Here is a 14,861-nt window from a genome sequence, read left to right on the forward strand (position 1 = left end):
TTCTTCTGCCTTTCTACTGACAGAAAAAAACAGAAGCAGGGAAGCAGGGCCTAGTGGCACATACCTGTAATCCCAACAGCTCGGGAGGCTGAGGCAAGAGGATCATAAGCTCAAAGCCAGCCTCGGCAACTTAGTGAGGCTATAAGCAACCTAGTAAAACCCTGTCTCAAAAAAAAAAAAAAAAAAAAAGGCCATATGGGGGGGATGTGGTTCAGTGGTTAAGCACCCTTGGGTTCAATCCCTGGTCCTGAAAAACAAAAACAAAAAATCCAGATGCAAGGCAAAGAAAAGAAATGCTATTCTCCAGCTGTGCAAGCTGACATGTCAGTGAACTGCTAGGCAGCCATCGTAGATTCAGAGACCCACCTCCACACATGTCCCAGGAAGGACACCAATGACAAGCCTAATGATCTGAAGCGTAACTACCCAATGGACAAAAGGATCAGTTAAATCAGGTTATAAAGGAGAAGTAAATTTAACACCCACAGAAGTATCTGGATCACTATTAGGTTAAAAAACAAAATCTTTAGCTGATGGTAATAGGAAAAGCATTCATATATCATGTATATTAGCTATATTTTTTTTTAAACATGGCAATAACAACGTTGTGTTTTCTTTTCTTTTCTTTTTAAAGAGAGAGAGAGAATTTTTAACATTTATTTTTTTAGTTTTCGGCAGACATAACATCTTTGTTTGTATGTGGTGCTGAGGATCGAACCCGGGCCGCACGCGTGCCACGCGAGCGCGCTACCACATCCCAGCCCCGAACGTTGTGTTTTCTGATATTGCTTTAATAGTGGTTACCAAATTGACACCAACCTGAGAATTCCATCTTCAGCCCTACTTTCTCTAAGAAATTTAATCTTTCAAAACCATTATGACCTCCTCAAAAACATCCCTAACTTCAAACATCAAATTCTGGCAACTTGATCCAATTTCAGCATCTACTGGAAATACCTATCTGGAAAACTACTAGTTTCTCCAACCCAAATTCCTCTTTCTCTCAAAGATAAATCCTTGGGCTGGGGTGGTGGCTCAAGTAGTAGCGAGCTTACCTAGCATGTGTGAGGCACTGGGTTCGATTCTCAGTATCACATTAAAAAATAATAATAATAAAATAAAAATATTGTGTCCACCTAAAACTAAAAAAAAAAAAAAAAGATAAATCCTTTACTGAGCTCCCCCTACCACCACATCATCTACTCCCCTACCCTCCGCCCCCAGCACTGAGGATTAACTCCAAGGTCTCATGCACATGCTAGATAAGTACTGAGGGTACAATCCTAGCCCTTTTTATTTTTATCTTTTGAGACAGAATATCACTAAGTTGCCCAGGTTGGCATCAAACTTGGGCTCCTCCTGCCTCAGCCTCTTGAGTAGCTGGTTTTGTTGTTGTTTTGGATCCTGGGGATAGAATCCAGGGGTGCTTTACCACTGAGCTACATCTCCAATCCTTTTTATTTTTTGTTTTGAGACAGGGTTTCACACTAAGTTACTGAAGATCTCACTAAATTACTGAAGGAGGCCTCAAACTTGTGATCCTCCAGCTTCAGCTTTCCGAATTGCTGTAATTACAGGTGGTGCTCCATGGTACTCTGAGTACGGGAATTACAAGTGTCATGTCACCCAGTCTAGTATGGGAATTATAAGGAGATATATATAAATTCATTCATTCATTCATTCATTCATTCATTCACCATGCCCAAGCCCTCTCCTTTTAGATGGCACAATATTTAATCACAAGAGTCCTTTCCTCATTCATTTCTTAATACCTTCAAAAACCACAGTGAATCTAGCAGTATGGCAAGACCTGGGGCACACAGGAATGATCCAAACAGACTAGGTCCCCAGAAAACAGTTTCCATTTCTTTTTGTTTGTTTGATTTTGGTACTGGGGATTGAACTCAAGGGCACTCGACCACTGAGCCACATCCCCAGCCCTATTTTATATTTTTATTTCGAGACAGTCTCATTTAGCTGTGTAGTGGCTTGCCACTGCTGTCTCAGCCTCAAGCCACTGGGATTACAGGTGTGCGCCACCGAACCTGGCCACAGTTTCCATTTCTTGCTGCATCCTAACTGAAGCACTGATTTGACTCAGGAATATGTTGAGTGTTCAAATATCTTTCAGAGTGACAGACATGTGAACAAAGACTGTTTTGCCTTTAAGTCACTAAGATAAACTGAGAAGTGTCTTATATACTTGGGTTTTACCCATCATCCCAAGAAAAGGATAAATTTTTAATTATTACAGTAAAATGTTTTTCAATGGGCAAATCCAATTAACTTTTCTTTGCATTTCCATCTTCTATGTGGACAAAAGTGCTGTTCTTCTTCTTCCTTGTATAACTTTTCCTACCACAATTGAGGTAGCACTCTATCACTAAGCTGTATCCCCAACCCTTTTCATTTTAAGATATGGTCTTGATAAATTGCCCAGGCTGGCCTTGAACCTGTGATCTTCCTGTTTAAGCCTCCCAAGTAGGTGGGATTACAGGTGCGCACCACAATGCCTGGTAAGTGCTCTGCTCTTTCTATAGCAGCAAAGGACACTTTGAGTCATCCATCTGTCTTCCTCTGGATTTAAGTTATAGGACATTCCTAGGGGACCTAGGAACATAACAATCGAGACAGGCATTATTTAACTCTGAAGTGGACTCTGGTCACTGGGCAAATTAAGCAGTTCCCCAGTGACTAGAAATGTCTGGTGCCCTTATATACAGAAATTTGAATATCCACTGGACCGTCACTGTGCTTAGATGTGATCTGACAATCTTCTATTTGCTAGCAGTGAGAAGTAAAATAATCTAATCTCAAGACAATCTTTGCCACATGGCTCCCTTTTTTTCTTTTATTAGTGTGTAATGAAGGGGTCAGTTAAAAAATACAGGGTATATACAGGATGTGTTTTTTCTAATTGGTTGTTCACAACATTACAAAGCTCTTGACATATTTCATACATTAGATTGAAGTGGGTTATGAACTCCCAATTTTACCCCAAATGCAGATTGCAGAATCACGTCGGTTATACATTGCCAATTTTACATAATGCCCTATTAGTAATTGTTGTATTCTGCTACCTTTCCTATCCCCTACTATCCCCCCCTCCCCTTCCCTCACATCTTCTCTCTCTACCCCATCTACTGTAATTCATTTCTCTCCTTGTTTATTTTCCCATTCCCCTCACAACCTCTTATATGTAATTTTGTATAGCAATGAGGGTCTCCCTTCATTTCCATGCAATTTCCCTTTTCTCTCCCTTTCCCTCCCATCTCATGTCTGTTTAATGTTAATCTTTTCTTCCTGCTCTTCCTCCCTGCTCTGTTGATAGTTGCTCTCATTAGGATGTGTGTTTTTTAAAAAATATTTTTCTAGCTGTATGGACCTTAATTTAATTTATTTATTTATATACGGTGCTGAGAATCAAACCCAGTGCCTCACACATGCTAGGCAAGTGCTCTACCACTGAGTTATATATAGCCTCAGCCCCCAGGATGTGCGTATTTGAAAACAGCCATTCATTTATGTATTTTAGAATTTTCTGACTCATATTGTTTAAATCACATCTTGTTATTGAGACTTTAGGCTCTTTAAGGACCAAGAATTTTTTTCTTTTTTTTTAATATTGAGGATCAAACCCAAAGGGACTTAACCACTAAGCCATGTCCCCAGACCTTTTTCATTTTGAGACAGAGTCTAAGTTGCTGAGACTGACTTCGAACTTTCGATCCTCTAGCCTCAGCCTTCTGAGCTGCTGGGATTACAGGTGTGCACTACTACACCTGGCTCGAGATGGGGTTTAATGTATAAGGAAGAAAACAAATCCTTTCCTCCCTCCCTCCCTTCCCCTCCTGATGATGCCAGAGAAGTTCTCATGCTACGCAAGTTCTCTACCACTGAGTCAAATCCCAGCCTCTTAAATGCATTTAAATATTCTTTCAATAACAGTCTTAAAATAAACAATCATTGAGGTGAAGAGAGAGCCTACAGTATGGGAGCAAATTTTTACCACATGCCAATATACATTCGATCAACAAATATATGAAAAAGTGTTCAACATCTTTAGTAATTAGAGAAATGCAAATAAAAACTGTGGGGAGCCACACTGAATGACCGCGCCTTTCAGTCCTGATGCACAAGGCTCTGACCAACCATTACATTCGTTGTGGCTTGGGCGTTGACCCAGCTTGGATAGCAAGGCCATCTTAGACGTACCCCTGGGGTTGAGTTACACTCATCTGTTCCCTTGAAATCTTACCCCTTCTGCCCTTTTATGGATAGAACTAAGAACAGTGTCCCACAATAAGAGCTCGCGCGTGAGCTCTCGCTCTCTCTCTCTCTTTATATTTTGTTTTAGTTGTAGTTGGACACAATACCTTTATTTTATGTGGTGTTGAGGATCAAACCCAGGGCCCCACACGTGCTAGGCAAGCGCTCTACCATTGAGCTAGAACCCAGCGCCTCTCTTTCTTCAGCCTCTCATGACTTTTCTCTTGCTCTCCCTTTGGGGCAGCCTGAGGCTGAGAGCCGGGGAAGCCATCTTGAAGCTTGTATAAAGGTAAATTGTGTCTGTGTTTTATTTTGTGTCCCTACAATTCACACGAGTGACCTTAGTTCAGCTGCCAGTACTGGTTGGTGGCGGCACAAAACTACTCTAAGATTTCATCTCACCCCAGTCAGAATGGCAGTTATCAAGAATACAAGCAATAAAAAAAATGTTGGAGAGGATGTGGGGGAAAAAGTACACTCATACTTTTCTGGTGGGACTACAAATTGGTGCAACCACTTTGGAAAGCAGGGTGGAAATCCCTCAGAAAACTTGGAATGGACCCACCATTTGACCCAGCTACCCCATTCCTCAGTTTATACCCAAAAGACTTAAAATCAGGATACTATAGTGACATAGCCACACCAAAGTTTTTAGCAGCTGAATTCACAATAGCTAAACTGTGGAACCAACCTAGATGCCCATCAATAGATGAATGGATAAAGAAACTGTGGTGTATATAAACAATGGAATTACTCAGCATTAAAAGATAATAACATTGTGGCATTTGCAGGTAAATGGATTGAGTTGCATAATATTATGCTAAGCGAAGTAAGTCAATCCCCCAAAACCAAAGGCTGAATGTTTTCTCTGATTTGTGGATGCTGATCTATGATGGGGGTGGGGGGGACACGGAGGATCTTTGGATTGGGCAAAGGGAGGGTGGGGAAGGGTAATGAGGGTAGGAAGATAGTGGAATGAGACAGACTTCAATACCCTAGGTACATGTATGATTGCACAAATGGTTCATCTTTACACTGTACAACCAGGGAATTGAAATGTTGCGCTCCATTGTGTATGATAAATTGAAATGCATTATGCTGTCATATACACAAGTAGAACAAATAAAAAATATATATTATCAAAAAAAAGAAAAAGAAAAAAAGAATGAACACCATGACCAGGAGCAAAAGCCAAGGCTAGGAGAACCAAAATGACTATTTAAATACAATGATTAATCCTGAAAGTAATATTAGATAAGGCATACTATGTTAAATCATTTCCCCAACTGCTCCAAAAGACAAGCAGCATTCCCTTGATCCAGGAATATGAATGTTAAAGGCTGAATATTAAAGGGAAATATAGCTAATCTCTCTACCATCCTTCTTTGACAATCAGAGGATGCCCGACAGAACAAATACACCATCTTACGTTCCAGAGTCATCCAAGAAGGGCCTCTCAAAGATGATAATCATTTCCTAGCATGAGCTACCATGGGGCTGCAGAAAGCACTAAATCATATAGAATACCTTTGCTTCAGTATGCTGTCCATTAATAAGCACCAAAGAAACCTTTTAACAAGCACCAAAAAAATAGCAGTTTGAGGAAGCAGTGTTAAGACCATACAGCTGAGCTCAGTGGCCCATCCCTGTAATCCCAGTGGCTCAGGGGTCAGAGGCAGGAAAATCGCCAAATCCAAAGCCAGCCTCAGCAACTCAGCAAGGCCCTCAGTAACACAGCAATACCCTGTCTCAAAATAAAAAATAATAAGGGCTGGAGATGTGGCTTAGTGGTTGAACACCCCTAAGTTCAATCCCTGGTATGCACATACAAATGAAAACACACACACACACACACACACACACACACACACACACACACACACACACACATAGTGGCAGGGGAGATAAGAAAATAAAATAGAGAAAAAAGGAAAAAAAGGAAGAGGAAACTGCATCAAAACACAAGAAAATCAGTAGAGTAGACGAAGGAACTTAAGGAGGAAGATGGGATGGGAAAAGAAAACAGTGGAGTGATCAACCAAACTTTCAAATGTGCATTCATGGATGTCACAAAGTGGATCCTGGCATCAGGTGTATCCACAGGACACTAATTAAAAAATAAATGAAATAAAGTAAACCATAAATGGATTGACAGGGATTGCTGGAGTGAAGGGGGGATAGCGGAGAGCTGGGAACTAAATGGGAGTGGGTTGTGTTCCATGCTTTGTGATTATGTCAGGATGTATCCTGGTATTATATATAACTAAAGAGAAGTTTTAAAAAATCAATACTGGGGAAATTAAAAGATCACATAGTCACCTTTCAAATATGCACAAGTATTTATTATCTAGGTAATCTCAATACTGTTTAGTTCACTGACACCTGAAATAGGACATCAGTTCTGCCCAGTCTATGCCATTATTCTTCTTATCTACACAAAATTTTATTTATTTATTTACTCACTTTTGCAATGCTGGGGATCAAACCCACAGCTTTTCACATGCTAAAACAAGTACTTTACCAATGGACTACATCCCTAACTCCCATATACAACTTTTAATAGAGTGAGAAGGGGACAGGACCATCAAAGAGAAGAGTTCAACAGCCTCATTTGTACCAGTAAGAAACTTTTAGAAGGCTTTGTTTTTAAAATTATAGCTGGGTCTTGAGGTGCTCACCTGTAATTCCAGCAGAATTCTGAAGCAGTAGGATTTTACGTTTAAGGCCAGCCTCAAGACCTTGTCTCAAAATAAAATAAAAATAAAAAATAAAAAGGAGGGCTGGGGTTGTGGCTCAGTGCTTGCTTAGCAAGTGAGAGGCCCTGGGTTTGATCCTCAGCATCACATAAAAATAAATTAAAAAAATAAAGGTATTGTGTTCAACTACAACTAAAAAATTTAAAATAAATAAATAAATAAAATAAAAGGGAACTGGTGATGATATGGCTCAGTGGTAAAGTGTCTTGGGTTCAGTCCCTAGTGCGCATCTCTCTCTCTCTCTTACTTACACACACATACACACACATTTTCTCTCTCATAGAAAATTACTTTTTTCTTATGTTTGTTTTGGTGCTATTTTCACATTTGTTTGATATACTTGTAATCACACTGCATTCACAATTTTATATCCTGATTTCATTCACTATTTTGACATAAGCATTTTTCATGTTATAAGTAGTTTTAAAGAATTACACGATGTCACTGAATATATGAACCAGCCTTTCATTTCTCTAGTGCTAAGACACTGATGCCATTTTTTGCTATAAATTATACATAAGAAATTGTGCTTCAGAAATTACATGATTTGCTAAAGGATACCTACCATTCTAAGCCAAATATAATTGTGAAAGTAAATAATAAAGATTTTGAAGTTATGAAATGATATGGTAAAAACCAAGTGGAATTGTCTGGGTTTCTATTTTGGGGTTATCTATTCTTTTTCTCTCTCTCTTGTACCAGGGATTAAACCCAGGGATGCTTAACCATTGAGCCACATCCCTTCCCCCCCCCTTTTTTTTTTGAGAGAGAGAGAATTTTAATATTTTATTTTTTAGTTCCCGGTGGACACAACATCTTTGTTTGTATGTGGTGCTGAGGATCGAACCTAGGCCGCATGCATGCCAGACGGGCGTGTTACCGCTTGAGCCACATCCCCAGCCCCATCCCTTCCCCCTTTTAATGTTTTGAGACAGGGTCTCACTAAATTGTTTAGGGCCTCATTAAATTGCTGAGGCTGGCCATGAACTTCCAAGCCACTGGGATTACAGGCATCCACCACAACACCCGCCTTGGGGTTACTTATTTTCATGAGAAGTTGAGAGCTAATAATTTGGGAGAAACAGTTATTTCGGGTTAGAAAAGAAGTACGAACTCAGTATTCAGTTACCATTTTTAACAGCCTTCATCCCTTATCCTTCACTGTAGAAGACTGACAGAAATTTTTACAAAAGTAGCTCTTGGTAATGGCTTTGAGAGATGATGGGGAGAGTAACCTATGCTCACAGCAATTCTGAGGCTAACCTGGATCCCAAAGAGAACTGATAGTACCTAGCACCAGGGTACTACTGGCAACTCTTTAAAAGTAAGGACTAAGAACAAGCACTTAAGGTCAGGGTTAAGTGTGTATTTAAGTAATGCAGGAATATTCATCTCTGGTTAATATTTAATCTCTATTAGAAGTGTTTCTCACAAAACAACAGAAAATTTCATTTTTTTTTGTTTTGGTTTGATGAGATAGTACTTTAGTGAGTTCATTCCTGACTGATGTTTAATTCCTAAGTATTAGAGCATAAAGAAGTCTTAAAGCTTTCCTGTTTTTCTTAGTATCTCTTAGGTTCTACTTTTCACGAATCCAGGCTTATTTCAGGTACCTATCATTTCCACCATTTAAAACATGACACTGAGCCAGGTGTGGTGGTGCATGCCTGTAATCCCAGTGACTTGGAAAGCTGAGGCAGGAGGATATCAAGTTCCAGCGAGCCTCAGCAAATGAGTTAGGCCCTAAGCAACATAGTGAGACCCTGTCACAAAATAAAAAATAAGGTTGGGGTTATTGTTCAGTGATAGAGCTCTTGCCTTGCATATGTGAGGCACTGGGTTCGATACTCAGCACCACATAAAAAATAAATTATAGGGCTGGGGATGTGGCTCAAGCGGTAGCGCACTCGCCTGGCATGCGTGCGGCCCGGGTTCGATCCTCAGCACCACATACAAACAAAGATGTTGTGTCCGCCGAGAACTGAAAAATAAATGTTAAAAATTCTCTCTCTCTCTCACTCTCTCTCTCCTCTCTCACTCTCTTTAAAAAAAAAAGTAAATAAATAAATTATAAAATAAAGGTATTGTGTCCATCTACAATTAAAACATTTAAAAAGTCTTTTTTTTTTTTTTAATAAAAAATAAAAAGGGCTAGGGATGGCTCAGTGATAAAGTGCCTCTGGGTTCAATCCTTAGTACCAAACATACACACACACACACACACACACACACACACACACTAAAAAAAAAAAAAAAGACATTTTAAGTTTTCAAGTAATTTTTAGACTCCAAATTCAACTTTCCTCTTTTTTCTTTTGGTGCTGAAGATTAAACCCAGGACCTCAAGCATACTAAGCATGGGTTCTTTCATTGAACTACACTCCCAGCCCTTAGGTTTATTTTTAAGTTTACAAACCTGCTATTTGAATATAAGAGAAGTAAGTAATGTCCCACTTTTTAAAATTATTTTTTATTTTTTTATTTTTATTTTTTTTTAGTTATAGGTGAACATAATGTCTTTATTTTACTTTATGGGATGCTGAGGATTGAACCCAGTGCCTCATGCATGTCAGGAGAGCACTCTACCTCTGAGCTACAACCCAGCCCCCCCACTTTTATACTTTATACAAATTCTTAAAAAAACAGCAAAATCTTCAATTCAACTTTTTCCTAAATGCTTTCCAAATCTAATTGCCTGAGTGACTTCTGAGGTATCACCAGACACTTTTCCTACTTCTAGGTTAAGTGGTCTTGTTTGATTCCTGTGGTTCCTAAACACTGACCACTGTATCTCAACTTCTATTTTGTGGTGCTAGAGATCAAACTCTCAAGGCCTCACAGATTGTAGGCTAGGGCTCTAGCATTAAGCCACGCCTCTAACCCTCAACTTCTTATATCAGATGACACTGCACGCACACTTCAATTCTCTTATAGTAAAACTAGAAAATCATTTCAGTGAAAGTAGATCTGAGTATTACTGGTTTATCTGGTAAGGCTCCTGGCTGACTTGTCAAATACTGTTGATTACTTTATTACAGGCCAGATTTGATGACTGTTCTCAGTTGTTCCCAATGTGAAGTGGATGCTAAGTAATTATTTATCAAAGGTTTCACTGCCATAGTAACTTAGAAACACTTAGGGAGTTCTGTTTAAACCATAGTTATCCGAAAACAAGTGTCTTTCTGACTGTAGAGCTCAGAAAATGCACACAAATCCATGAGGAACACTGCAGACATTTAAACAGTACCTTTCCCAACACAACTCACTCAAGAAGTATTTGTGCTTACTTTCAAAGCAGATTTCAATTCCACTTAAGGCAACTGCTCCCTTCCATCTTACCTTGACTTTGGCCTCTTGTCTGACTTCTACCTGGGTCAATACTAAAGCAAGGGGGTTTCTAATACAGAATATAATGATTTTCATGAAGACTTCCTGACAAAATTTGGTTAACAGTTCTGATTTCCCCCATATACACACTTAATGCCATTGTCTCTTGAGATATATAAAATAACATCCACAGATCCAAGAGAAGTCAAATAAAATTCAGAGCCACTATGTCCAGTTATAGCCTGGAATTCATTTATGAACCTAAAACAAAGCTTGCTTTCTTTCTTAAATTATTATTTTTTAGTTTTAGGTGGACACAATATCTTTATTTTATATTTATGTGGTGCTGAGGACTGAACCCAGTGCCCTGCACATGCTAGGTGAGCACTCTACCACTGAGCCACAACCCCAGCCCCATAAAGCTTTCTTTCTTAAACTGACTTGACCTATTAATATATATATTTTTTATTGTTGTAGCTGTACATAGAGCTGCCTTTATTTTATTTATTTTTATGTGGTGCTAAGGATAGAACCCAGTGCCTCACACATCAGGCAAGTGCTCCACCACTGAGCTATAGCCCTAGCTCTAATATTCCATTAAAAAAAATATTTATTTTTTAGTTGTAGTTGGACACAATACCTTTATTTTATTTATTTATTTTTATGTGGTGCTGAGGATCGAACCCAGGGCCTCGCAAGTGCTAGGCGAGTACTCTCCCGCTGAGCCACAACTCCAGCCCTAATATTCCATTTTTAATGTATCTTCATATCACTGGTGTGTGTTGGGGGGGCATTTCTAGAAACTCAACATATATTGAAAATTAATATTAACAAAGTAGCAACAAATTGACTTTAATGACTAGAACTAGGGACCACCTTTTAAAAATCACACATTCCTTGTGCAGGCCTGTAATTCCAGCAACTTGATACAGGCTAAGAAAGGAGGATCATGAGTTTGAGGCCAGCATGGACGACTTAGCAAGGCCTTATCTCAAAATAAAAAGCACTGGAGATATAGTTCAGTGGTAACTCTGAATTCAATCCCCAGTACCACCAAATAAATAAATAAGCAAATAAATAAATAAATAAAAATAAAAAAATCAAATACTTCTTTCCTCCATATTGCAAATTTTTAAGTGTTTTGTTGGGGAGGGGGTGTGCTCTTTTTTCATTACTGTCCTACTATTGAGTTCCAAAATTACTAAAATTACCATAGAAATCATATATCTGAATTTTCCCTTCAAATAAAAAGAACAGATTAGACCCAGACCAATAACCGAATAGAAAAAGTGGGACAACCAGATGGTAAGAGAACTCTCCTTAAAATCTTCATCTATAAAATGCCAGACAGATTGAGTGTTGCACACCTATAATCCCAAGAACTGAGGAGGCTGAGGCAGGAGGATCGCAAATTCAATACCAGCCTCAGCAATTTAGCAAGATGCTATTTCAAAATAAAAAATAAAAAGGGCTGGGTATACAGCTCAGCAGTAAAACAGCTAGGGTTCAATCCTCAGAACTAACAACAATGGAAAAAAAATTTTTTTTTCTTTCTATGAAATGGGGATTCTACAAAAATAATTGCCTGCTAAAAATTTCACCTCTTCGTACATGCAGATTACCTAAATTCCCAGCCCAAAAGCAGTTTTATATATATATATATATTTTTTTTTAATTTCTGTAAAATGGATGATCTAAAAACTCTTTTGTTCTCTGTTGTGGCTTTTGAGAAGGAAATGAGTTTCCTTATCAAGAATGAATCTAGGGGGCTGGGGTTGTGGCTCAGCTGTAGAGAGGCCGCCCAGCACTTGTGGGACCCTGGGTTCGATCCTCAGCACCACATATAAATAGATAAAATAAAAGTATTGTGACTACAATTAAAATATATAAACAAATATTTTTTTTAAAAAAAGAGAGAGAGAATCTAGGGCTGGGGATATAGCTCAGTTGGGTGCTTACCTTACATGCACCAGGCCCTTGCCTTGCATTCCCCAGAACCACACACACACACACACACAGAATCTAGTTTCTTCAATTGAAAGACAACCATCTTCTCCATAATGCTCCGTATCACATTTTAAGTGAAACACGGTTCCCTTCAACTCCCCTCAATTGAAGGACCATAAATAAAGGGTCTTCCTTCCTTTGTGTCCCATAGATTACTAGGGTAGTGCCTGACCTTTGTTCTGGTTTCTTTCTGTTTCTTGCCTTTAGCATGACATCGTGGGAACAATGAATATAAACAGAATAGTTCATAAACTTTCTTGGTGTCTATCCAATGCAGTTTTTAAACTTCTCCATTCCTGTTCTGTACTTCATATACTGCTGCAGTCTGGAAGGTAAACTCTTCACACTCCCATTTACAAACCCTTATCTCCCGGCCTCTTCTTCTTCCCTCACTATTCAAGTTTGATAAGGCCTCGATAGGAAAGCCTTACCTCACCTTTTGTCTTCCCCAAGTCCATCTGCTTTCTTCCTGAGCTTTAAAGGTAGGCCAGGGCCATCGAGACACAGCCAGACAGCAGAGCCAACTTGATCTTCTGGGTTGTCCTTCTTTCACCCTAACACCGGTTTCTTAAATAAATATTTCCCCCCAGAAGTTCCATCTCATTCTGAAAAAGGACGGACCAGACATCCCAAGAACCCTTTGTCTGAGGCTTCCACATCTTACACATCCTCATCCACAAAGCGTCCGTCCTCCTACAGGTAGGGCGTCTGTCCGCACTAGGCGAGGGAGCCTAGGTTTCCGAATCTGTAAAGCGACGGGTTATGTTCGAGGTCCTCGAGGATTCAAAATTCTCCCATTCTAAAACCAAGCGCGCAGGTCCTATTTCTGAGGTGGGATGAGGGAACCACCCGCCGACCCTCATACTTGGCGCGCATCATGGCAATTAGCACAGGCCCTATGCAAAGCCTAGCTCCGCAGACCCACGCCTCGGACCTCCGGCGCCGGACAGCTGAGGAGGCCCGGCCGGCGCCGGCTCGCAGCCGCGCCATGCCCTCTTTCACCCTCACCCGCCGCCGCGGGCCGGCTCTTACCTGGCAGCACGCTGGCATCGCCCGCCCGGCACCTCAGGTATACTGTAGGTCTGGACGGGTCTCGAAAACCACTTGTCCGCCTTGAGGGAGGATGTCTAGGATGCTCCGGCTCCAGAATCCACCGAGGTACCGGGAACACGCCGCCTGGTTTCTAAGGAACAGGGGGTTCTGGAAGGGAGGGGCTGGACGACGGGAGGACAACGCATGCTCTATGACGGGGGTGGAACCGGGCGGGGAGGGGCCGAGACTGAGAGCGGCGCATGCTCATCCGTTGAGGGGCGGAGCCTAAGTAGTTCGGCTCGAAGCCCGGAGTGGTTCATTTCCGGCCGGAGAGACCCCAATTAGAGTGCTCTTCCAGCCTCAACCTCCCTCTGGTTAATTGACCAGCGTCAAGAACTAGGAGGTCCTGGGAATTGTGATTGACCTTGGCTTTCCTGGAATGAAAGAAGGTCTTATGTTGGACAACGACCTATCTTTACAAAAGGCCAGATCTCCCGTTGGACTTCCTGTTTTCTCAGGTGTATTTTCTGGGCCCCTCTTCCTTTGGATGTTCTTTGGTTCTTTAAATGTCAGTACTCTCTAGACTGTGGTCTCAGTCCCCTTGACTTCTTTACTTTAGCTTCTGTTCCCCCAACAAATACCTTTTGAAACATGGCTACACTTTGGTATAAGCCGGTTAGGCCTCAGTGTGAAATCTAGGAGGCTATTTCTGCTTGGGAAACCTCCACCCGCTTGTCTCTCTTGTTGACGCTTGGACTTCCATTCTGCTGTTTCAGGAGAGCCTCCCAGCCATGATTCCAGAGCAGCCTTTGATGGCAGAACATGCCAGCTGACCTGAGCTGTTTCCTTCTGTGACCTAACCAGCTGCAGGGCTCTCTGTACTTTGGGCTCAGGAGTCAGGACTAACTACCACTGCCTCCACTTGCATGAGCACAGGAAACTCCCTGCCTTTTCCACTGCATCTGCACAGCCAGACAGAAAGAAGGCAGAATCAAAGCGTGTCTGCATTTGATCTGTTTCTGTCTAGTCATTCAGAATTCCACTTTTCTAGAGTAGGATTTATCAACAGCTGTCCTATTGACATTTTGGGCCTGATGATTCTTTGTTGGGCAGCGGTGGGGAGACCTACTTGTACTGTAGGATGTTTAGCAGCATCCCTTGCCTCTTCCACTAGATGCCAGTAGCACCCCCAACCCCAGTGTGACTATCAAAAATATCTTCAGGGCTGATGTTATAGCTCAGTGGTACAGCACTTGCCTAGCCTACGTGAGGCACTAGGTTTGATCCTCAGCTCCACATAAAAATAAGTAAAATAAAGATATTGTGTCCATCTGCAAAAAAAATTTAAATGTCTTCAGACATTGCCAAATGTTTCCTGAAAGAGAGGTGTAAAATCATTCCCTGTTGAGAACCATTAGTCTAGAGGAAAATGAGCCTACTCCAGCTCTACTTAAGAACCAGAACTTTCAC

General features: G+C 40.8%; 1 protein-coding gene across 3 annotated transcripts in view; it reads right to left on the reverse strand.

Annotated features, from left to right (window-relative positions):
• Gfod2 (Gfo/Idh/MocA-like oxidoreductase domain containing 2) overlaps positions 1 to 13,625 on the reverse strand; it is a 48,970-nt gene extending 35,345 nt beyond the window's left edge. The window contains exons 1-2 of one of the 3 annotated variants that reach the window (XM_021721665.3): positions 13,392 to 13,625; positions 12,796 to 13,104 (exon numbers count right to left, since the gene is read on the reverse strand). The gene's annotated coding sequence lies outside the window, so the exon portion shown is untranslated. Of the gene's footprint in view, positions 1 to 12,790; positions 13,105 to 13,391 lie in introns of all 3 variants that reach the window. The other 2 variants (XM_040279240.2, XM_005318329.5) reach the window with 2 other exon arrangements.
• Positions 13,626 to 14,861: the final 1,236 nt, after the last annotated feature.

Source organism: Ictidomys tridecemlineatus, chromosome 15, assembly GCF_052094955.1.
Source record: "Ictidomys tridecemlineatus isolate mIctTri1 chromosome 15, mIctTri1.hap1, whole genome shotgun sequence".
NCBI lineage: Eukaryota > Metazoa > Chordata > Mammalia > Rodentia > Sciuridae > Ictidomys > Ictidomys tridecemlineatus.